We start from the raw sequence: 24,003 nt of genomic DNA, 5'->3' as shown, positions 1-24,003 counted from the left end.
GAAAAAAAGAGACAAGTTGAGGGAAGAAAAAGAGATGTAGTGAGATACTGTCTTTAAGATCATTGTAAAGTAATGTGACATAGTGTAGGGGAGTAGGGAAGAAAGATAGCTTTGAGGCCCTCGCTATAAGATAGAGCAATGGAAATGAGTCAGAACAGTGAAATGAGTCAGAATAGTGAAAAGACTATATTATTTTTTTAACCATTATCTTCTTCTTGGTTGGAATTATTTTCCTCCTAATTTTAGTTATGACTTCTGGTCTAAGTGAGATGTTAAGAGGATGGGATGGGGTAGGGAGAGGGCACCATATTTCATTATTCTAGAAGGCACATTTCCCACCTTCCAGCATCTCTGGGGATCAGTGGATGGTGTCAGCTGAGCTCAGTGGAGATGCAGTTGTAAATGGTGCTCCAACTTGGACATAGTTGCTCATATTGCCATCAGCTCAGTCGAATTAAGTGCACTCTTCTTACTGCAGGTGTTGAGTTGCCTTTTAAAAGGCCCTCAGGAAGATTACACTATGACTTGGCATTGAAATGAAAAATTATCACGTGTGCAAAAAGGTGTAGAAACAGAGCAACAGGGCTTTGATATTGGTGAAGCAGATATACGTGGTTGGAGGAATGAACACAAGTTCATAGTTTTTGCAAAGCAACATCTAAGTGCTTTCTGGAAGCAAAGAGAGGAAGAACCATCCCTGAAGTAGAAGAAGCTGTTACTGAGATCCACGATAGGGTTGCCATCACAAGCCCAGCTGAGTGACCGGAGAAAATGCCAACACTTCTTGAATTAAAAAAAGTCAAAACAAGGAGAGGTTTGCATAGCTGTGGAGTCTATTGTTAAGGCATTGTGTCCTAGTTGAATGGACAGTGTTTTTTCCTTCACGGTACATAAGGAAAGGTGTGTCTTAGAATCAATGGAAAATGGTATAAGTGCAGGCTTATGATGTTCAGGGAGCCACTATCATTTTACAGAAAAGGAAGACAGACCCAGTGCCTTCTCTGCTGGTGGGCTCACTCTTAGGAGATTGGGCACAGAGTTGGCAGACAGTTGGCCAGGCCTGTGAGAGTAGGAACATGAGTATGCAACCCAAATGACTAACAAACAGGAGATAGAACAATCTCAAGTATAGAGGGGGAAAGAACCAGTCCTCCTCTTAGACACATGAACTTGAGATAGACAAAGGATTAAAAAAAAAAAAAAAGCATAGTTTTTTATTTAAAGAAAATGTTTACAGTTCTGGGATACTTCTTATAAAATAGTGAAAATTAAACCTAAATTCTTGAACAGTATAGTAGTTTCATACCCCACCACAAATATAAAATATTTTAAAGTCAGCTCACCTAGTAAATATTTAATTGTCTTGAAGATTATTATACTTTTAAATTTGCCAAGCGTGATTATTTATAAGCAGATTAAATTTTATATAGTCAATTATTAATGTCCCTAAAATAACAAAATCACTTCAGTTTAATTAAAGGACCAGAAAATTAATGATTGCATATATCTACATTTCTGCCAAATTTCTGTTAACAAACAGAACAGGAATAAAAAGAATACAGACAACTTTTCTCCTTATCCATCCCAACCCATCCCCACCTTGACTTTCCTCACGTGTAGATGAAAAAGCCTAGACATTTCAGGTTCTTAATCCTCCATCATGTTTATGATAGTTCTTAATCTGGGGCTCAAGGATTATAGGATGGGTTCCAGTTAGCCTGTGCACCTCTGAAATTATATGAAAAATCCTGGGTATTATGTGCGTTTTGTTGGTGTTGAGGAGAGGGGTACCGGTTGTCATCAGTTTCTCAAGTGTCCATTTTTTAAAGAACAAAAGAGTCCGTGAACCCCTGGTCAGCATTGTGGGTCAGTTGTGACCTGGCCCTGGGCCCCTCCTGACTATGGGCACTTTGGTGGGAGTTTTGCCTCAGCAGGAGCCTGGGCGAGACCCAGCAGCATCTGAGGGTGACTCCTTAGACAAAAGATACCTGGGAGATGGGCTTTGTGATTCTGTCTTGATTTGGGGATTTGGCTGCCCAGATGTCCCTGCTCTTCCTCAAAATAAACAAAGACAAACTACTGCATTCCTGTGCCATCCAGGTTTAATCTGGCACTTTGAACTGTGTTTTTAAGTGACATAAACCAGGTCCTAATCCTTTCGTTTTCCTCTCCCTCTGGCAGGTCAGAGATACTCTGACTGTGATAAGGATAAGCTTATGGGGACGCTGAAGGGGCAGAGATCCAGGCCACTTGCCAGGAGTGGTGACTTTTATGCTCTAATTTGAAAATGTAAGAAGGCTAGTTTGGATGGATTCTCATTGAGGTCCATGGAATTCCTCTGTCTCCCAGGCCTGGCCTGGATTAAACTGATGCTCAGACTCTGAAAATCCTAGGTTAAGAGGGGACTTGAGAGCTAAGACTGTCCCACACTTAACATCAGGATTTGTTGGAGAGCTTGTTAAAACCACAGATTTCTTGGATTACCCCCAGAGATTCTGATTTAGTAGGTCTAGGGTGGTGTCCTGGAATTGTTATATTTGTTTGTTTTTTAAATAAATATCTCCAAGGGATTTTGAGAAAGGGGCCCTAAAGAGTTTTATTCTTCCAAATGTTGAGAGCTGGGATGAAGATAATGACCTCTGGGCCCTCATACATTCTGTCCTTCTTGAGTTGATTTTGTTGGGTCTTTTGGGTCAGCACTTCTCCCCACCAAGAGAAGGTACCCCTGGAAGGGGACTGAGTGTGGTGTGAAACATCGAGGCTAAATCCATAACCAAGATTTGTCTGTCAGGGGCTGCACTTTTCCCAGCCCTGGATCCCACCAAGGCTGTGCATTGAAGACCGAAGAAGAGAATGTCCCAGGCAGCAGTTTCTGTAGCCTTCTACCTGGGAGGAGGCAGGGGGTATCGTGGAAAAACTCCCATCCCAGAGTACTAAGTCATTCATTCATCTGCTCATTCATTCACTCAACAAACACTTGACTGCTTGCCACATGTGCTAAGCACTGTGTCAGGTGCTGGGATTCAAGGGTGAACAAGACACAGTCTGTGCCTCGGTGGAGTGCTTACTCTAATAGAGTGAAAAACACTAAAAAACGGTTCTGAAGTTTCTATAGGGAAAGGGACAGGGGCTTCAATATGATTTTAAGAGAGAAAGGGAGTGGCATAGAGATTTATGCTGAAGGCGATTTTGTGTTGCAAAATGACTGGTCTCTCATGTTATCGTTTATTTGGGGTAGATGGTAAGGAAAAGCTGATGGGGACTGTCAGGTGGCCCTCTCCCCCAACATAACACTGAGCCACCCCTTGGTGCCAACATCAGAGAGTAAATAAGATGTTATCTGATTTATTTAATCAATCATTCAATCAATCAATTGGTTAGTTAATGACAGTTGCAAGTGCTAAGAAGTATGCAGCATTCTGGGAGTTCTTAAAAGAATGCTTAGTCTGGGATAGGGCTTGAGGGAAAGATTTCTTAAACAGGTAACTTTTAACCTGAGACCAGAAATAAGAGGTAAGGAATGGAATGGAATGGGTGGTGTGTTGGGGCCCGGCCAGAAGGGCTGAAGCTGACGAAACGTGAGGGAAAATATCACAATGAGGTTAGAGGGAAACAGGGTAAGATGCTGCAGGGGCTTATGGAGTTTCTCCTTTCTACCTGTTGGTATGTGATCTTGAGAAAGTTTCCTAATTACTCATCTGTAAAACAGGGGACAGACCCAACCCGGCAAGGCTTCAATAAGGATGAAAACCTGCTTTGTAAAAAGTAGCTTTACAAAAACAAAACGATTATGAGGGTTCGGTATCTGAGAACTCAATTTACTCACTTGAACGTGATAGACTGATTGGGCAGGAGCCCAGATGGGCGCCTCCTTCACTCCAAAAGCCTTTCTGTGTTGGGGCAGGAGGCAAGTGTGCCCTGTCCCCTCAACCCTGGCCCTGACGGTCATGCCTGTTCAGAATCTTCCCTGGGCTCAACCAGAGGTGGCATTTCCTCCAACAGACTGTCTAGCTTCTGGAAGTTGTCCTTATTTCTGGGTGTGCTGTCGCTTCCATTTACTCTTGTGATTTCTCTGACTTAATAAATTCTAGCTCATTCATTTTGTTGATTTTTTAAAAGTAAGTTTGGGTAAAAAACAAGGACCTGCTGTATAGCACAGGGAACTATATTCAATATCTTATAATAAACTATAATGGAAAAGAATCTGAAAAAAGAATGTACATATATATTCTATATATTCAGACATATATATATATCTGAATCACTTTGCTGTACACCTGGAACTAACACAACATTGTAAATTAACTATACTTTAATAAAAAAAATGGTTAAAAACAGTAAGTTTGGGAACAGCACCCTGCGGTTAGACAAGCATGCATTTTTTATAACCCAGTAAATCCATATTAATGGAATCTTTGGACACTGAGGAATCAACATGACATTTGGTGGTGGCATCATGGAACAGGAATGTAGAATTTATTTAAATTGTGTATATCAAGTACCACATGGTACACAAATGGTCAGTGGAAATTTTTTGATGAAATGGGGATCTGTCTGCTCATCACTCTCTCCTCTCTTCATTGTCTGTCTTTTTAAAGGTTGGGTAAATACACACATGCAGAATTTCTAGATTGAACCTGATTAGCTACCCTGAAGATCTTGTCAACTTTAAGAGAGTTTATATAACACCTCTCTTCTCATGAACAGGTGCATCCTCACATAAGTGCTTCTCCTTCTTGATTCCATATGTGTTTATTAAAATTTAGCCAGGAAGGAGATTTCTCTGCCTTAATGATGAAAGAAGCATAGGAAAAAAATCTTTGGGCTAAGCGTCAGGGGCCCTGAGTCCTAATGTTGCCTTAGCCATTTGCTAGCTGTGTGACACTGCATGGGATGGATTTGACAGCAAGTAGCAGAAAACTCTACATGTGGCACCTTACGCAAAGAGAGACTTTTTTTTTTTTACATAACAAGAAGGCTAAAAGGAGGAAGTTACTGGATTGATTCAGCTGCCAGCTGAATGCTGTCTTCCAGGTACCCTGTGTCTTTCCCTTCCACAGTCCTTAGCATGTGGGCCTTTTACCCTCATGCTTGTGGCTTTATTGTCACAAGATGCCCACCCCAGCTCCAGACTATGCAGAATAAACAGGGAAGGATGATACATCCATAGCTGGCTAACATTCCCAAGAAAGCAGATTTCCAAGAAACCCTCCCATTAGATGCCACTGGTTGGAACTGTCAGATAGCTACTCACAGCTGCAAGGGAGACTGGGAAAATATTTAGATGTTTCACCTCGTAAAGTGGAAAGTAGCAAGGGATGAGGGGGCTGGAAATGCCTATAGGATTAGTCAAGGGGCAGCATCTGCCCTGGTGTCCTTGGACAATTTATATTATTTTGGAATCAGTTTCCTCAGCTATAAAATGAGGTGGTTTAACCAGGATCTAGATGGCCTCTGGAGCTCCTTGTAGTTCAAAAGTAGGAATTCTCAAACTTTAATGTGCATACAAATCACCTGGAGATCTTGTTAAAATTCAGGTTCCAGGGGTGGGGCTGCGATGGGGGTAGGGTGCCTGAGAGTCTGCATTTCTAACAGGCTCTCTCTCAGGTGATGGTGATGCTGCTGGACCACACTTTGATTTGCAGGGTTCTATGAGTCCTTAGATATCTATCTCTCTGCTTTCCTCAGTAGACAAGCCAGCTTAAGGCAAAGACCATACAAATTCCTTAAGTTGCCTAGAATGACTTTGAATTCTCAGAACTGTGTATGCACATTCCTCCTGTTTTTTCGGCATTTCTAGGCACAGAAGAAGTATAAGAGCTAGAGTCTCAGTCTTAAGGGAATGTAACTAGTTCGAACAGAGACTAGGACAGAGGAAAGAACTTTTCTAATTGAACTCTCACAACCCTGTGAGGCCAGCCTCATCGCTCTCATCTCACATATGAGGAATCCGAGAATCAGAGACTCAGGGTAAATAACTTTCTTAAGGCTGTGCAGCTGGATTAGATTCTAACCCAGGTCTCTGACTGCGAGGTCCATGTTTTCCATTTCACCATGCTGATTGCTGCAGAGGCCCACGTGTGAGAGACAACAAGGGCAAATACAAGAGAGCCCCCGGCCTAGTGATGATTAGCTTGGTACAAACCTGTCTATGCTGATTAGTCTCCATTTGTCCTTCCAGATCCAATCTCCACCCTCTGCATTCCCTGGGAGACTGACCTCTGCCTGGCCACTGGCCTCCAGTTGGGACTGGCCAGTGGAATCACCCCCAAGAGACTGGAGTGTGGGAGAGATGGAGGTTGAGACATTTATTCATCCCCTTTCCCCATGCTTTGGCAGTTGCTCTTTCTCAACTTTAAAGCCACGACTGGGGTGCCCACTTCTATGCCTCTCACTGGTTCACAGTAAGTACTCTCCTCCCCGTGCCCTCAGGCCTGGGGGAGAACTGCTTCCCCTCTTGATGGTGCTTGAGTGCCTCACTGTCCGTTTGTGTTTCCCTTCACCCTGTGCACCTCCCTGTAAACAGTCCCTTGATTGCCTTTGTGAGGTGCTGCCTGTTTTCTGATGACACCGTGATTCACTGACTCATTTCTCCAAAATTTCCAGATAGTGGTAGATACGGTCACATACTACAGATGGTAACAGGAGATTTGGGAGGCTGCAAAAGGCAGACCTTGGGGAGAAGGTAGGGCTTCACCTGGGTTCTGACAGGTGGGGAGGATTTGCAGAGACAATGGAGACAGAATATTGGAGAAGAGCATCAGGCAAAGGCAAGGATTAAAGGGGCACAGGATCTGCCTGCGTTGGAGGATCAATAGTAAAGTGAGCTGCCTGGGGTGAAACCAGATAAGGGTGGGTTATAGCAATAATGCCAAGCTATGTGTCACTGTGTTCAAAGTGCTTTACTTGAACTCACTCATCTTCAGTGGCCCTGGGGTTAGCCTTGTTTTTAGAGGGGAGGAGGAAATGAGGCACAGAGAGGTTAAGAACTAGTCCCAGGTCACCCAGCTCCAGGATTTGACCCTTGGTGGTCTGGCTGCCAGCCTGCCCTTGGAAGCACCGTGCTGCTGGGGCACAGATACCATTGAGTGTGTTGCAGCAGGGATGAAATCTGAAGGAAGCAGTGTCTAGGAGAGGGGAGCAGGGCGTGCAGGGCAGAAGGTGTTCGGGGAGGGCAGAGGGATCTGCTGGGCTGTCCCCTCCCTGCTCCCGGCAGAGCCTTCAGTTTGGTGTCCTCCCCTCTCTCTTGATGTGTCCGGGAAACTGGCTCTGCGTCACGTGTCGTAGTCAATGGTTTATAGTTTTCATCCTGCCTTTTTCTGGATGTGATGACAGAAGTCGGCTTCTCCTTTTCATGTGCCCCAGGTCAAAATTCCTGTTCCTTTACCTCTGCGGCAGGGAAATGGGAAGGGCCTGGAGGAGGAGGATGCCCCAGGCCTGGCAGAGCCCATGTGGCTGCTTTGTGGGGACTTAGAGGCAGCCCATTAGGTATTAGCATAATTGCTTTTGTTTTTAATCCGCTCGGAAATGAATTTCTTTAGCAGCCAAAATAGCTCCAATTGGCCAGTTTGTTCTCTTTCTAGTTTCCATGTGGAAAAGTAGATTTAACCCGAGTCTAGTTTTCTTTGTCTGTAAAATGGTGGCAATTAATACCCACCTGCCCCGCCTGCTGCATCACGCAAGTGCACGGAAGGGCACATCGCAGAGGCTGCCCCAAGGGTGCAGTTCACAGATATTAGTGGTAAGTTCTCTCTTCTCCTAACCCACCTCCCTCCCTTCCATTTCAATTCATTATGAAACGATAATAAGGGTGTTGGAGTGTAGTCTTTCTCCCTTCCTTCCATCGCCTCCTTCCTTGACACTTCTTATTGGTGAAAACTTTCAAACATACCTAAAAATAAGGAGATAGTGAAATGTACCTTCCTCATCATCTAAATTTAACAATGTTCAATGGCTTGCCACATATGCTTATCTAGTTCATCTTTGCTAAAGTATTTTAAAAACAATCTCAAATGGCATAAACTTCACTTCAAGTATGTCTAAAAATATGCATTTCTAAAAAAAAGAATATTTTCTTGACACAATGCCATTAATACACCTAACAAAATGAACAATAATCCTTTAATAGCAAGTCATATCCAGACTGTATTCAGATATCTCCAATTGTTTTTCTTTTTTTAATTTTTAAAAAAAATTGTTATCTATTTATTTTTGGCTGCGTTGGGTCTTCACTGCTGCACATGGGCTTTCTCTAGTTGCGGCGAGCAGGGACTACTCTTTGTTGCGGTGCGTGGGTTTCTCTGCGGTGGCTTCTCTTGTTGCGGAGCACGGGCTCTAGGCGCGCAGTCTTCAGTAGTTGCAGCACACAGGCTCAGTAGTTGTGGCTCGAAGGCTCTAGAGTACAGGCTCAGTAGTTGTGGCTCGAAGGCTCTAGAGTACAGGCTCAGTAGTTGTGGCACACGGGCTTAGTTGCTCCTCAGCATGTGGGATCTTCCCGGACCAGGGATTGAACCCATGTCCCCTGCATTGGTAGGTGGATTCTTAACCACTGCGCCACCAGGGGAGTCCCTCTCCAATTGTCTTGTTGTAGTTGAATTGATTGAATCAAGGTCCCAACAGGGTGGGGCATATAGGAAAGAGCAACCAGCGACACAGGGCCCTGTTTACAGTTCTGAGAGTTTAGGGATTTCTTCGCCTTTTGCAAAGCATGACTCAGCATTGCCAATAAAGTGCACCCTAATATTTGTGGTTTTGACTGTCTGGAAGCAACTGCAGATGTCCATGGCATTTAGCAATGTCTGTCCAGGCACAAAGGTGAATCCTAGACACTTGCAGGGCTGTCCCTGGAAGGAATGGTCCAGCAAGAGAGTGTGCCCAGCTGGGCGCTGGCACTGGAATTTTTCAGTGATGCTTTTTTGTTCTCTTTTCTGATTCTTTCTTGATTTGGGATTTCACAGATTAGTACAATTGAAAAAAGACTGGAGTCATACATAGAATTATTGATTTTTTTTTTTTTTTTTTTTTTTTGCGGTATATGGGCCTCTCACTGTTGTGGCCTCTCCCATTGCAGAGCACAGGCTCCGGACGCACAGGCTCAGCGGCCATGGCTCATGGGCCCAGCCGCTCCGCGGCATGTGGGATCTTCCCGGACCGGGGCACGAATCCGTGTCCCCTGCATCGGCAGGCGGACTGTCAACCACTGCGCCACCAGGGAAGCCCTGATTTTTTTATTTTGCCAAGTAAGGACATTAAAAATGATCTCCTATCACCATTATTTCATAAAAGGAAGGGCATTTTAGTACTAAAATGGCAGGACTGATATTATCTCAGGATAAAGGGGCATCTTCTCTGGGAAATGATAGCTGGCCACCTGATGTTGAGGTATATATACATATATATGTATATATATATTCCATGGTTCTGGTTTCCTCATTTTGCCATGAACTGGTAAGCATTTTGTCATAGTTTGGTATTTGGGAAACATTCTTCTACTCAAAATTGCTTGGGTAGTAAAAACTTGTGAAGTGATAAAAATGTCATTCTTTTTTGAAAAATAGTCATTGAGTGGGAGACAAAACTTCAGTAAATGTTGAATACAAACTTAGCTTGCTATGTGGGGTAGCACAGGAGAGATGCCACTTTTTTTTTTTTTTTTTTGCGGTACGCAGGCCTCTCACTGTTGTGGCCTCTCCCGTTGCGGAGCACAGGCTCCGGACGCGCAGGCTCAGCGGCCATGGCTCACGGGCCCAGCCGCTCCGCGGCATGTGGGATCTTCCCGGACCGGGGCACGAACCCGTGTCCCCTGCATCGGCAGGTGGACTCTCAACCACTGCGCCACCAGGGAAGCGCCCACACACATTTTGATTGGTACATGCTGGACTTTGATTGCCTTGAACACTCAAGGCCTTTTCCTGCTTCAGGGTAGGGAACACATGGTGTTTCTTTTACTTGGAAAGTCCCCCACAACTTCCCCACTCCCTGCTGTTCCCCCTCTGCACCTGTGCCTCCTGAGGACAGACCCTTGACTCTTCCTCTCAGTAATGAAGAGCCACCATCTAGCATAGTCCCAGGCAGGGAGTGCTTGGTAAAACCTCCGCTGACTGAGTGAATGACTGTTCCAAGTAATATCAAAATTCTTCCCTCCCTATAAAAGTACAGAAAGGAGATGCTGAAAATATTTTAAAAAGTAAAAGAAGGCCGTATTTTTGCTATATCAGCCAAATTGGTATTTGGCCTTGAGGATTCAAGCCAGTATTTATTTTTATAGTTATAATAATGGACCTTTCTGTAAAATAAAGTAAACCACATTTTAAGTGTGTGCTAAGATCAGCTCCATTTCATTGGCATTTCCCAAATTGCCAAGGTTCCTGTAAAACTCCTGTAAATGATGACCCCTCTGTCTTTAATAGGGTGCTAAATCTGTCCATTTCTGAGGGACAGAGACCTATAATATGTACATTTAAAAAAACAAAGTGCCTTACTAGTGTTGCTTATTAAAAAGGCTAAAATCAAATATAGTTAAAATGGCCCATAACTTAGGTTCACACTTTTATTGCAGTTTTAAAAGAGAATACAAAACAGAAGTAGAGTCATGGATGTAGAAAACAAACTTATAGTTACCAGGGAATGAGGAGGGGAAGGGATAAATTGGGAGGCTGGGATTGACATATGCACACTACTGTATATAAAGTAGATAACTAATAAGAACCTGCTGTATAGCACAGGGGACTCTACTCAATACTCTGTAATGGTCTATATGGGAAAAGAATCTAAAAAAAAAGAGTGATATATGTATATGTATAACTGATTCACTTTATTATTCACCTGAAAATAACACAACATTGTAAATCAACTATACTCCAATAAAAATAAAGAGTAGACAACATATTTGTAGAATCATTTTCTAGAATATTTTTCAGTAAATTATATAATTTTCTTTTGTTAATCAGAAATGAGATGTCTTCTGAGAACTGTCATTCCACGTTGGACTTCTCCTTTTCTAATTCCGTTTTAATGCTTTGTCTGAGTGACTCACCTTTAGCACCATATCTTGTTTGCTGATTATTTCTACTTTCCAATTCAGATTTTTACTCTATGCTACTTCAGTCCCTACTTTTATTTTGTGGGTATGGTTTGTCTCTTCAACTATACTATGAGCTTATTGTGCCCCAAATCTCAGGGGCTTTATTTCCTACTCCACCTGCACGTCGAGTGTGGGCCAGCAGGGGGCTTCGGATCATGTGGGTCATGTGTCTCTCAGGGGCCCAGGCTCATGAAAGGCTTCATCTTGACACCTGCTTCCCAGATGAAAACGGCAGTGGGCAGAAAACAGGACGAACCACACTGCTGGCTTTTAAAGCTTCTGCCAGGATACAGGGCATATCACTCCATAAGCGTGTCAGTGGCTAAAGCAAGTCACATGACCATGCCTAACTTCAAAAGGCGTGGGCAAGTGGAACCCTGCTGTGTACCTTGGAAGAGGAGAGTCAGGGACACCAGAGGAATTGCACTAATAAGTCACACTCGCTGCCTGCAGGTTCCTGCTCAGTTCCAGGCTCATGGTGGGAATTCCATCATACATGCTTGACTGAAATTTGGAAACACCTGAAGGAATATATGTGGGTACAGGTAAAGGAGAAGGCAGTTGCTGGTTGAAAATGAAGAAAGTATTGCTTCAGTGTATTTGCTCTCTCCTAGTTTCAACTTCCCTCCTAAAACCTGGAAATAGGAAAAGCCCTGGAGAATATCTCAAAATAAAGGACCCAAGTGAATACCTGTCTTTATGCAGCCAATAGCTGTGCACTGGCGGATGATCTGGTCTTCCTCCTGACCTCGTACATATTTCTGCCAGTGATTTGAAGGACTGCAGATGCTGATGCACAGAAAACACTTGCTGACAAGATGAAGCTGGGAGGGGAGTGAGTGATTTGGGTGAGAGAATTATGATTATGGGCTGCAATAATGGGTTCATTCTAAGGGATCCTTGTGTGATGTTTGGGTCTAAAGACCAATTACATAACTACAGGATGGCAGAGCTTTGAACAACAGTACGTGTGAAAAATCTCCAAGGCGTTTTGTTGACGTGAATCCTACTCTTTTTCAGGAGTGAGATGTGGTGGCCAAATGAGCCAAGAGAATGTCAGTTTGTTGGCATGGAATCCCAATGCCCAGGACAGGGGAGGGGCTCAGGGACTCTGCTCAGGCAGAGTGTGGAGGCTTGAGCTCAGTTTGGAACGTCAGCATCTGAGGGACCTGGACAGATGAACTTGCCCAGAGGAGAGGAATGGGGTCACCAGTGGAGGAGGAACACTCAAGGAGTGGATGGAGGAACTGGGTCAATTTAACCTAGAGAATAGAAGGACTGGACTGGGGAAGTATGGGATGGGAAGTGGCAGTCTTCGAATACTCGGAGGGCTACCAGATAGAAGAGGGAACAAACTTTGTTTTGCTGCAGAAGGCAGAGTAAAGATAGGTTATAGGGCCACTGGTTTGACTCGTGATTGGGAATAGAACCCTGTGAAAGTTAAGTCTCTTGTAGGTTCCGTCCTCGAGGGGATCTTTGGATCCAAAGAGGTGAGTGAACAACTATCCCAGTTTGCCTAAGACTGAGGTTTTCAGTGTTAAAATCAGAAAAATCCCAGGCAACCTGGTTAAAGGGGTCACCCTACCAAAGAGGATCACCCTTAATGTCATCTCAGGTCTCTTTCAACTTAGAGATTTTGTGATTTCTGAGATAGATACTATGTTGATTTTCCCAGAAGAATTTCAGGGAAAGCAATGATTCTTTTTTTTTTTTTTTCTGTATGCGGGCCTCTCACTGTTGTGGCCTCTCCCGTTGCGGAGCACAGGCTCCGGACGCACAGGCTCAGCGGCCATGGCTCACAGGCCCAGCCGCTCCGCGGTATGTGGGATCCTCCCAGACCGTGGCAGGAACCCATGTCCCCTGCATCGGCAGGCGGACTCTCAACCACTGCGCCACCAGGGAAGCCCAAAGCCATGATTCTTATACAGTATTTTTGGTTTCTAATCCCTGCTTAACTTAATCATGTAGGACTTTTGCATGCTCGCTGAACAATTGTCCCACACTTGTGTTTAAGATTTAATCATTGCTGCTAGATTCATGCCCTAAAATTGTATCACATAATCAGGTGAATATTTCCCTGCAAGTTCAAGGTCATTCACTACATAAATGAGCATTTTAGAAACAAAGAGCTGCACCTTTCTTAAGAAATCACAATGGATAATTTCTTGATTGTTTGAATTGCTGTTATTCTTAGAAAAAGCACGAAGGAGGTGAATAGCAGTACAGGAAGTTAAATAGTTGCATCATAATGAAATTTTACTTATATTATGCACAATGAAAGAGCTGTGTGTGTTCAACACATCCATGTAGAAGCTTTATTCTTTTCTTTCAATCAGTTATTGTGTTTGTGATTCTAGAATATAAGCTTGTGAAATCAAATTGCAAGCTTGCAGGTGTATTTATTCTTGGGATTCAATGTTTGTCCCTTCAGGACCAAGACCTCTACCAAGAGGTTTTGTAGTTTTCTCGTGGCAATGCTTCTTGATGATGTACTCCCGGCCCATTCTGTTTAACTTCAATGAAACCATAAGAGATAGTTACCGAGGTCAGCCAACTTTCCTAAGCCTTTTCCCTTTTAACTCACTCGGTAGAGCTCTGTAAATAGAACCCTTTGAGAGGAGAAGAGTAACTGGTGAATGGGCTCTATTTTTGTCTGTTTGGTGATTTATGGAGAAGAGAAGGAGTCCTTTCAAGTTCCTGGCTTTGCACCCAATCCCAAGAATAGAAATCCATGGAGGTGAGAGAATCATGGAAAGACTCTTCGTGTGGCTTAAGGGAAGTGGCAACTGAAAAAAGTTCTGAGTGAGAGGAGAGTAGTGGGAGACCAGCTGCTCAGTGAAACCCCTCCACCACATGCTCCCTCCTGCTTTGGTTTGGCATCCAGTCTTCTGGGAGTTTCCCTTGAGTATGCACCTGACTCTTCTCACTGTCTCTTTAATAGACATCACCCTCTGTTCTTAGACCTGTGCTGTTCATTGTAGGTTTTGGTGGTAGACTTACTACAGGGCCAGGAAAAAAATCTCTCTTGGTACTCAGTTTTTCCTGGATTCACATCCTTGTTTCACACTATTTATGTTGAGGGAAGGTGAATTTCTTCTCACCATTTCCCTGGATTGGGGTGGAGACGACACCTGGTTGTAGAATGGAAACCAACTCCCAAGACTGGTAACCGGGAGTGCGAGAAGTTGAGAAAGAGGATCGAGAAATAATCTGTGGCATAAAAGAATATGAGGGAGAATTCTGAGTGTTCGGTCTGAAAACACAAGATGGTGAGGGTGATGTGGATGAAGTAACTCAGTATCAATGGGTAAGAGAAGTCGAGAAGGATGGTGGTGTGTCTCCTGCGGCGGACCCTTCCGTAGACCCCTTGTGGTGGGCTGTCACTAGCCACCTATTTGTGATCCTAATGTCTCTTGCTGTACTGGATATAGCGGGATCTCAGACTTACTGTGATTGCACTTTTCAAAGAACAGTGTTTTAAATTTACAAAATTATTATGAAACGTAATGGATTGAATTTATACCACCCATTAAGAAATTCTCCTTCACAAATATGCAGCGCATCACGGAGCACAGTTCTCTCCATGCCCAACTGCTTTCCATAGCTGCGGTGTTTTCCTATAGGCTGCCGAGTCAGCATGATGCTTACACGCCACCTGTCCTGTCACCTTTAATCCATCCCATGCCTGAATTGCACTGTCATATTATAAATCCACCCAAGGGTTCTTGTATTATTCAAACTGGTATCAAAGCAGAATTATCCATAGACAGCCAAGCTGTTTTTCCTTTACTCCACTTGCTTTCAAAAAGCTTTATAAAATAATAACATGCATAGTTTACATTTATAAATTTAATTATTCTAGGAGAAACAGTCTCCAGGTTATTGTTTGGCCTGTAACTTTTTCCCTCACAACATCATCAGATGCCTGAAATAAACAGCTAACAGCAGCATGCCCTTTTATTTCCTGTGTGGTTTTGTCTGTGTTTCCTATGTGATTCTCAAGCACTTAAAACAAGTTCATGCTCCATCTGACCTTTTCATTAAACCCACAAAATCACTGCAGGTGGTGTTTTCTCTTGTACACCAAAATTTCAAATGAGATATTAGGTCCAATATCTGAGGTAGTCAACACAACCATGATGCTTCCTTTTTTAAAAAATGCCTGCAGACTGCACAAAGATAGGCCTCTCATCTCATTTGTATTTATCATTACATACAAAGGTTTTACTAGAGACAATAAGGTTTGCTTAACCCTATCTCTTTGGTTCAGAGAATGAATGTGTGTGTGTGTATTTTAACAGAAAGAGAAAAAGTAGCATCGAGAAAAGAAATTTTTCACCAAAATCATTTGGAAGGTAATAAGCTGGTATCATTCCTTAACATAAAGCCAAACTACTCTGATGTGCTATGTTCCTACCACATCCTAGGTTGGCTGTGTTGTAAACCGGGGTTATGGTGTACTGATTCCTCATCACTGTTTGGCCCTTATAGCAAAATCATTCTCCTGATAATTAGCATTCTCTCTATATGTTTGTGGATTACAACTTTAACCCTGAACATATTTCTCTTCAGATGAATTACCTTTTGGTTCACAGAAGAATTTCTTTGGTTATGTATATTAAAATCTGTCCTGCCTTCACTTTTCTTTTTCAGCAGCAAATACTTATTGAGCTTCCTAGTACACATACGAGGCAGTGGGAGGGAGGGGACCCCTGTCTCCAAGGAACTTATCATGTAGTGGGAGAATGCAAAACACATGATTTGTGGTGTGCTCATTAAATTTCCACGTGAGTTCATATATGAATTAGAAGCATGAATATGAGATAATTATTGGATAAAAAGAGGCATTTTTAAACCTCTCAGTGAAATGTTTCTGCTTCCTGTGAACAAGGACAAAAACATATGTTGCTGATTAATAGGCTAAAGGGATGCATGTATTTAGTTAGGCTGAGGTCATATGAAAAGTTAGGTGGTGCATATCCCTTGTACAAACACACGCGTGTGCATGTGTGTGTGCACACACACACTTATTTAGACCAGTGGCTTTCAAACATATTTTATCTCCTAAGTAGTAAAGACTGGCTGAAGGGGGTAGGAGGCAGGAGTCTTACCCATTTACCTCTTTATGCTACTTCCTGTCTACATGCAGTAGCCTCAGAGCTTAAACTAAAAAGCCCTGGTTCGGATTGTTAGATATCCAAATATTTATCTTAAATCATTAAATTACTACAACTGTGATTGATTTACAGAAAGATGGTTCAATACACAGCCTTGAAATAGTCCTACGGGTTGATTGCCATGTTGCTTAAGTAATCTTGTTTCTAATGTATTTGCTTTTCCTCCCTAATTCATACCTTCCACTTCATTCAGCCTATTTGGTCTTTGAATTCTGCTGTCTCTGACGATCGATGTTTTGGGAGACAGCAGTGATGATGCTTTAATCCCTGGATATCTTTCAACATCTATTGTAAACTACTTTAATCTCTTTGATTTTTGGCCCTTTCCCCACCCATCTCTTAAGCTTTTTAAACTTTCACATGGAGTCAAAAATATTTACTGTCAGACATAGGATTCTTTTGTTATTCTTTTCAAATTGCTAGCTGTTCTACAATTTATGAGAAAACTCTAGCAGAGAACTTGGCACAATGGCTAATACTTCAGCCAAATCTGATTGTAAATGGAAAGTTATAGCTACAAGATAAGTAGCTTCAGTGGGACTTGGAAGTGGAGAAGAAAGAGTGGTCCAAATCTGTGAAGGGAGTGAAGGTAGAATTGTCGTATTTTAAATGTATTTCATTGTAAAATACTATTGTGGAAAAGTTGGAATATACAAAGAAGTAGATAAATAAAAAGAGATATAAAAATCATATGTAGTCCTACCACATAAACAACTACTTTCACATTTTGGTTAGTCTTGATGGGGGAGTAGAGGGCATGTGACAGACTAACGTTGTCCAATAAATGTTGACCCTGGTGGAGAAAAGGGTGAGGTGTCTGTGTTAGAAGTTTGAGACTCTGGCCAAATAGATGATCGGGCAATGTGAGGCGAAGCGGGGAAGGACGTTGACCATTGACATTTTAGTTTAGAGGATTCATGGGCTCAAGATGATACAATGAAGGGCAGTGTTAGTGGTGAAGTGGCTGGGGTTTTGAAGGCCAGGGCACTCAACCTGTGCTGAAGGGAGAAGGAGGAATCTGAGCAGAAGAAGCTGATTTGGGAACAGGCTTGGATCCAGGACAGAAGTGTCTCCTCCATGGAACTTCTGTGGCCAAAAATGGGGAGATTCAGATAACTGTAAGGTAAACAATCTTATAAAAAGGCTGATCTTGTTTTTCAGACAGAACAGGCAGCTTTCTTCTCTGGTGACCCAAAGTATGGCCTAGAAGGTGGCAAGATGGTAAACTCATCTGGGGAAAAAAAGAGGACTCCAAGGAATAGTGTCTAAAGTAGGACGTTCAGACTAAAAATTCAGGGAGTTGGAAGAGGGGAGTAACTATAGGGTCCCCATAATTTATCACCCAAATTGGGACACTCTTGAAGACAAATGGGTGCTGCTGTTAATAATTGTACCAGGACAACCAGTGAAATTCAGGGCTGTCACCTTAGGTACCTATTTTGTCAGTTAAGTACCCCAACCATGTACAGTTTATAGCTTTGTTGTAGAAATTGTCTATAACCAAATTGGCTGTTGGACAATACATACCTGATTTATTTTCCTGATAAATAACTGTGCTTAGTTTAGGATCTCATCATTTTTCTTCTGAACTATTAGGAGAACCTCTAAACTGGCTTTCCATTCTCCAAACTGCTATGTAAGCCATTACCAGAGGGATATTTCTAAATCATTAGTCATGTCTTGTTCCACTCTGCTTAAAATTCTATGCTTTGCATGGTCCTTGAGATAAAGTTCAAACTTAGCATGGCATACAGTTCAGTTCATTCAGTCTCTGGTGACGTCCGGAATTCAGGAACCATGTTAGAGACTGGAGCCCTTCCTCTGACCTCTTCTCCCGCCTCATCCCCTCCTGTGTGGGGAGCGATGTTTTCCAGCCTCCGTGCCTTGGTATGAACTGTTCCCTCTGCCTGGCACAGCCTTCCACATGCTTGACCTGTTGTACTTTTTTTTTCCTTTCAAAACTCAGCTTAAGTTTCACTTCTTTGTAGAATTACCTCCTGATTGTTCCCAGACTAGGAGCACTTCCTCTCTGTTCTCCCTCTCCACTCAAATACTTGCCAGCATATATTTTTGTTAGAATTCTGTGGCATTGATTAGTAATAATTTTCTGTCTTCTTTCCCAGGGCTGTATCCTGTTTATGTTTCTTTTTTCCCCCTCTGTATTATATCATCTAGCAAGATAACTCTTCTATATATTTTATTATTTTTTTTAAATGTGAACTTGAACCTATCTCAATATTAATCTCTGAAGGATTCCCTTTGTTATTGACTGAATGTTTGTGACCCTCCAAAATTCATATGTTGAAGCCCCAACCCTCATGTGATGGTGTTTGGAGATGGGGCCTTTGGGAGGTAATCACGATTAGATGAAGCCATAAGGGTTGGGCCTCCATGATGGATTAGTGATTTTATAAGAAGAGATACCGGAGGACTGGTGTCCTCCATGAGCACTCACCAAGGAAAGGCCATGTGAGCATCAGGGAGAAGGTGACTGTCTGCAAGCTGGGGAGAGTCCTCAGCAGAACTCAACCATGCTGGCACCCTGATCTCACTCCTCAGCCTCCAGAACTGTGACAAAATTAATTTCTATTGTTTAAACCACCTGGTCTATGGTATTTTGTTATGGCAACTGAGCAGACTAATACACCTTCAGAGGGAGAATTGCTTGTTTATCATTTTGTTTACCGTCTCGCTGTAGGAAACATTTCTTTTAGATCCATGATAACTCAACATTTAAAAACAATTTTTTTCCTTGATTAAAAAAGTAATATATGCTCAATATGCAAGATTTAGAGCATACACACGTACACACACACATACACACACACAAACACACACCCCACAAAGGAAAAATCACCTAGAATCCAGCACATAGAGAGAATAACTTAATATTTTGGGGTTTCATGAAACTCCTAGAGGAAAGCATAGGAACAAAGTCCCTGACGTGGGTCTTGGTAATGATTTTTAGGGTGTGATACCTAAAGAACAAGCAACAAAAATAAAAAATAAACAGGGGCAACTACCTCAAACTAAAAAGCTTCTGCACAGCAAAAGAAACCATTGACAAAGTGAAAAGACAACCTACAGAATGGAAAATAATATGCAAACCATATATCTGATAAGGGATTTATATCCAAAACATATCAAGAAATCATAAAACTCAATAGCAGAAACCCAAATAATCCAATTAAAAATGGGCAAAGGACCTGAATAGACATTTTTCCAAAAAAGGTACATGAAAGGCCAACAGGTACATGAAAAGATGCTCAATATCACTAGGCATTAGGAAAATGCAAAGTGATACCACACTGAGATATATCTCACATCTGTTAGAATCACCATCATCAAAAAGACGAGAGATAAATGCTGACAAGGATGTGGAGAAAAAGGAAGACTTGTGCACTGCTGGTGGTATTGTAAATTTTTGCAGCCACTATGGAAAACAGTATGGAAGATCCTCAAAAGCTTAAAACTAGAACTACCATATAATTCAGCAATTCCTTCTGAGACTATATCCAAAGGTAACAAAAAGACTAATGTGAAGCGATATCTGCACCCCAATGTTCATTCCATCATTATTTACAATAGCCGAGACATGGAAACAACCTAAGTGTCCATCAATGGATGAAAAAAGAAGTTGTGATACATCTATATCTATATATCTATAATGGAATATTATTAACCAATGAGAAATGAGGAAATCCTACCATTTGCAACAACATGGGTAGAACTTGAAGGCGTTATGCTCAGTAAATTAGGTCAAACACAAATACTGTATGATCTCACATGTGGAATCTAAAACAACAATAGGAATCAAACTCATAGAAAAAAAGGTCAGACTATGGTTACTGGAGGTGAGGGGGTAGGGTTGGGGAGGGGGAATTGGAAGAAGGTGGTCAAAAAGTACAAACTTCCAGTTATAAAATAGATAATAGGGGTGTAATGTACAGCGTGATGCTACAGCTAACACTGCTGTATGATAACGTAGGAAAGCTTTTAAGAGAGTAAATCCCAAGATTCTCATCACAAGGAGAAGTCTTTTCCTTTATTCTTGTTTTCTTTACTTTTTATTGTAGCTAGATGAGAAGATGGGTGTTAGCTGAAGCTACTGTGGTAATCCTTTCACAATATAAGTAAACCAAACCATTGTGCTGCCTGCTTTAAACTTATACAGTGCAGTATATCAATTATTTCTCAGTAAAACTGGAAAAAATGTTGGCATTTGGTTTTCTAACATTACACACAACATATAATATATTATATATGTATACACTCATATGCATATTCCACAAAAATGGGATCATACTCTGTATGATTTTAGAGACCGCTTTTGATACATAGTACACAATTTCCTATAACTAATTATTCTTCTGCAACATTACTTTGGCTACATAATTTTCAGATAAATATGTAACTCAACTTTAGAAATAATTCTTGGTGTATATTCTTCTCAGAAGTGGTTAGAATTTTATTAGTTTACTAGTTTCCCCAATCCAATGGTTATTTTACTCCCACAAAGTTGAGTTTCCTCTGGTTTAAGCCTGGCAATTTCTAGCAAGAGTATTAGGGAGAATCTTAAAAATAATTTGTTCATTCATTGAGTTATACACCACATAGTAGTACTATGTTTGTATTTCTGGAGAAAAATTCAGCAATATTTAGCAAGAATCCTAAAAATACACATGACCTTTGTTCCAGGTATTGTACTTTTAGAAATTTATTGTAAGGTAATAATCGTAGATGTACAGACAAATTTATAATCATTACAGCATAGAGAGTGAAAGAATGGATGTGACATAAACCACCACCAGTGGAGCAATAGTTGAAATAATTGTGGTCCATCCATACAATGGAATAGTTTCCAGCCATTAAAAGCACTGTTTTCAAAGAGTATTTAAGGATATGGCAACTGTTTAGAATAAGTAAAAAAAAAAGTTACCAAATTATGTGTACGATATGTGATCCCAGTTTTGCACAAAACCAAAAGTCTATTCTTAGAAAATAAGACAAAACACCAAAATAGTGATAGAGTTTTCTCTAATACCTGGATTCCTGCTAATTTTTAAGTTTTTCCTTTATCCCTCTCTGAATTATCCAGAGTACCTATGGAAAACATGTATTCCTTTCATAATTAAAAATGTTTTATGTGATTAAAAAACGTTCAGGGTATTTTATTGATTTCTAAGAAGTGGAGCACCTTGTATTAGAATCATTGTTTCATTTTGGTCAAATGAAATGCTTCAAAAACAAATTGAGGACTCACCTTTGTGGGGATACCACAAAGCTTCTGGAGTGCTTTTGATGAAGGGAAGAACACTGAGGAACCAGGGGAGCACTATATATACTAAATATATTACTATATATATTTATATACTATACACTTGTTCTTCAAGATCCAGCTTAAATGTCACTCTCCTGGGAAGTTTTCTCCACACCCTACCCCAGCACCACAAACACAAATCCAGTCTAGCCACTGATCATGCTGTGTTGCAATGATCTTTCTTTTCCTTCCTAGATTGTTCAGGGTACCTGGTCTATAGCACTCAGTAAAACGTTGAATGCATAAATGAATGACTCATCGAATGCCAGTATTACTCAGTCTCTCTCTGAAACCCCAATACCTGAGCAAACCAATAGTCTCTCTCTGAAACCCCAATACCTGAGCAAAGTTGGTATGTTGGACTTGGTGGAGTGATATCAGCTCTGCCCGGGAGAGAAGCAACTCAAGTTAGGATATGGGACGGATGGTGTCATTACAACCTTGATGAATATTTTTCATTCGTTCCCTTTATCGTTGCTCTCCCTAGCTCTTGCATTACCTGTATTAGCCTTCACCTTTCTGAAGTGAGAACTGTTAAGCAGAAAGGAGCCTGCCTGCTCTGTAGGTCAGCTTCCTACATTATCTGGTCCTGAGCCCTGTAGGAGAGCTGATCTGTGTTCACACACTGAACTGTCATTTCCAAATGGGTTGGGGGAGGTTGCTGGGGTCCCTTAAAAGTCTGAGAAAAGAACAGTCATATAGTAAAGACATTGGGGAGAGGGGCTATTGACCAAGGTTTTTTATGTAGCAGCACAAAAAGATGGGAGTAGGGGCTAGGAGTAGGGGCCTTGCTAACAAACAAGGAGCCCTCTAGGGCTCTGGTTGCTCTTCTCATGTGAACAGACAGGAGTCGATGAGCAGAGGGCTGGAGCACAGGACTCTTTCTGTTAACTTCAAATTCCATTCCTATGTTGTAGGACTGATTAATTAATAGGACATGGGTCACATTCTGGCTCCCAATGCCATGCCCACAACTCCTGCTGGAATCAGTGGGAATGTGGGTTTATAGCTGAGGGCAGTTTGGTTTTCTTGGATGACGTGTGTGTGTGTGTGTGCGTGCACGTGTGTATGTGAGAGAGAGAGAGAGAGAGAGAGAGACTGAATATTAGTCTTCAAGAGAAAGGACTAAAAACATCCCTGTGTGTTTGGGGATGGCCCTTTCTTTGCTGTTATGAATGGTTCTACTAATAGAAAGAATTAACAAGTATTCCATCTGTCATAAATTTCATTTAATATATTCATGTCTGAAATAAACTGAGTTCTTGTCCTAATTTGGCTTGCTGACTGTTACTTCTCAGCCCCAGGGAAAGGATCATCCCAAAGGGATCTCTTCCAAATTGGAGAGAAGAGGGTGGAGGTAGAGAAAAATGAAAAGACTGATTCTGCCTTCCAAGGAGTTTAGTTTTTAATGCCACTGCCCTCTAGCCCTGAATTGCTTTGTGGCAAATGGCTCATCTTGGTTTTCTGAAGCATACCACCTCCTGTTAACAAAGGCCATTCAAGGTCACCATGATTGGCCTTCATTTCTCAGAAGTCTTTCCCTCCCCAGCCAGGGCAATTCTCAACCTCTACTTTTGTTTCCTGATAAGGCTGCCTTTCTGCATGGGATTCTGGAAGACTCTTATATTTGATACTCAGTTTACAGATTATTGCCAAGAAGCTATTTACATTGTCCAGACACAGAACTGAATGCTTTTTCTATTTTGTTTAGGAGCTCTTCATGAAGGGTAGCAGGGAATTCAATGTTATGATTTTGCAAAACCAAGCTGACAGTAGATTTGTTATCAGTAAACTTGGGCAATGCAGGGCCTATAAAAGTGGTCCAGGTGAGTTGCCCCATCCCCTCTCAAGGTGAACCTTAGTGCCAAGAACTCACTCTCTTAATTAGTATAACTTGAAAATAAATTTTGTCATTTTATAGGACAAATGTCTACACCTTGTTTTTCTTCTTTAAAATTGTTTTCGATATTTTTGTTTCTTTGCTTTTTCACATTAATTTTAAAATCATATTGTCAAATTCCAATTAAAATTATTTTGGGTTTTGATTGCACTTTTATTGAGTTTATAAATTAATTCGAGAAGAGTTATCCTTTGTAGGATATTAAGTTCTCCTATCATATGATATATTGCTCCATTTATTTGGTCTTCTTTCCTATCGTTCAGGAAAGGTTAATAATTTTCTCCATGAAAGTCTTGTACCTATTATTCCAGTGCATAATTCAGTGCCTGGTACACTGCAGATACTCAATAAATTTTTATTGAATGTATATATTTTTGTTACTATTGTGACTAGAATGAGTTCAACAAATGTTTTTTATATTAATCTCTTATCTAGGAATCTTTCTGAAGCAACTTTTTCAATTCTAATATGGTACATTTTCTTGGATTTTCTATATATATAATATTGATAATATAGTCTGAAA

At 41.5% G+C, this 24,003-nt stretch overlaps 1 protein-coding gene across 14 annotated transcripts in view; it reads left to right on the top strand.

The window, feature by feature from the left end:
• The window catches only part of FRMD6 (FERM domain containing 6), a 446,878-nt gene that overhangs the window by 32,547 nt on the left and 390,328 nt on the right, over positions 1-24,003 (top strand). For 10 of the 14 annotated variants that reach the window (XM_079913660.1, XM_079913656.1, XM_079913669.1 and 7 more), the window contains one exon: positions 6,182-6,404. The exons of 3 other annotated variants lie outside the window; for them this stretch is intronic. The gene's annotated coding sequence lies outside the window, so the exon portion shown is untranslated. Of the gene's footprint in view, positions 1-4,598; positions 4,708-6,181; positions 6,405-24,003 lie in introns of all 14 variants that reach the window. One more of the 14 variants, XM_079913667.1, reaches the window with a different exon arrangement.

Source organism: Stenella coeruleoalba, assembly GCF_951394435.1.
Source record: "Stenella coeruleoalba genome assembly, chromosome: 2".
NCBI lineage: Eukaryota > Metazoa > Chordata > Mammalia > Artiodactyla > Delphinidae > Stenella > Stenella coeruleoalba.
This window is presented reverse-complemented; position numbering and strand designations above follow the sequence as displayed.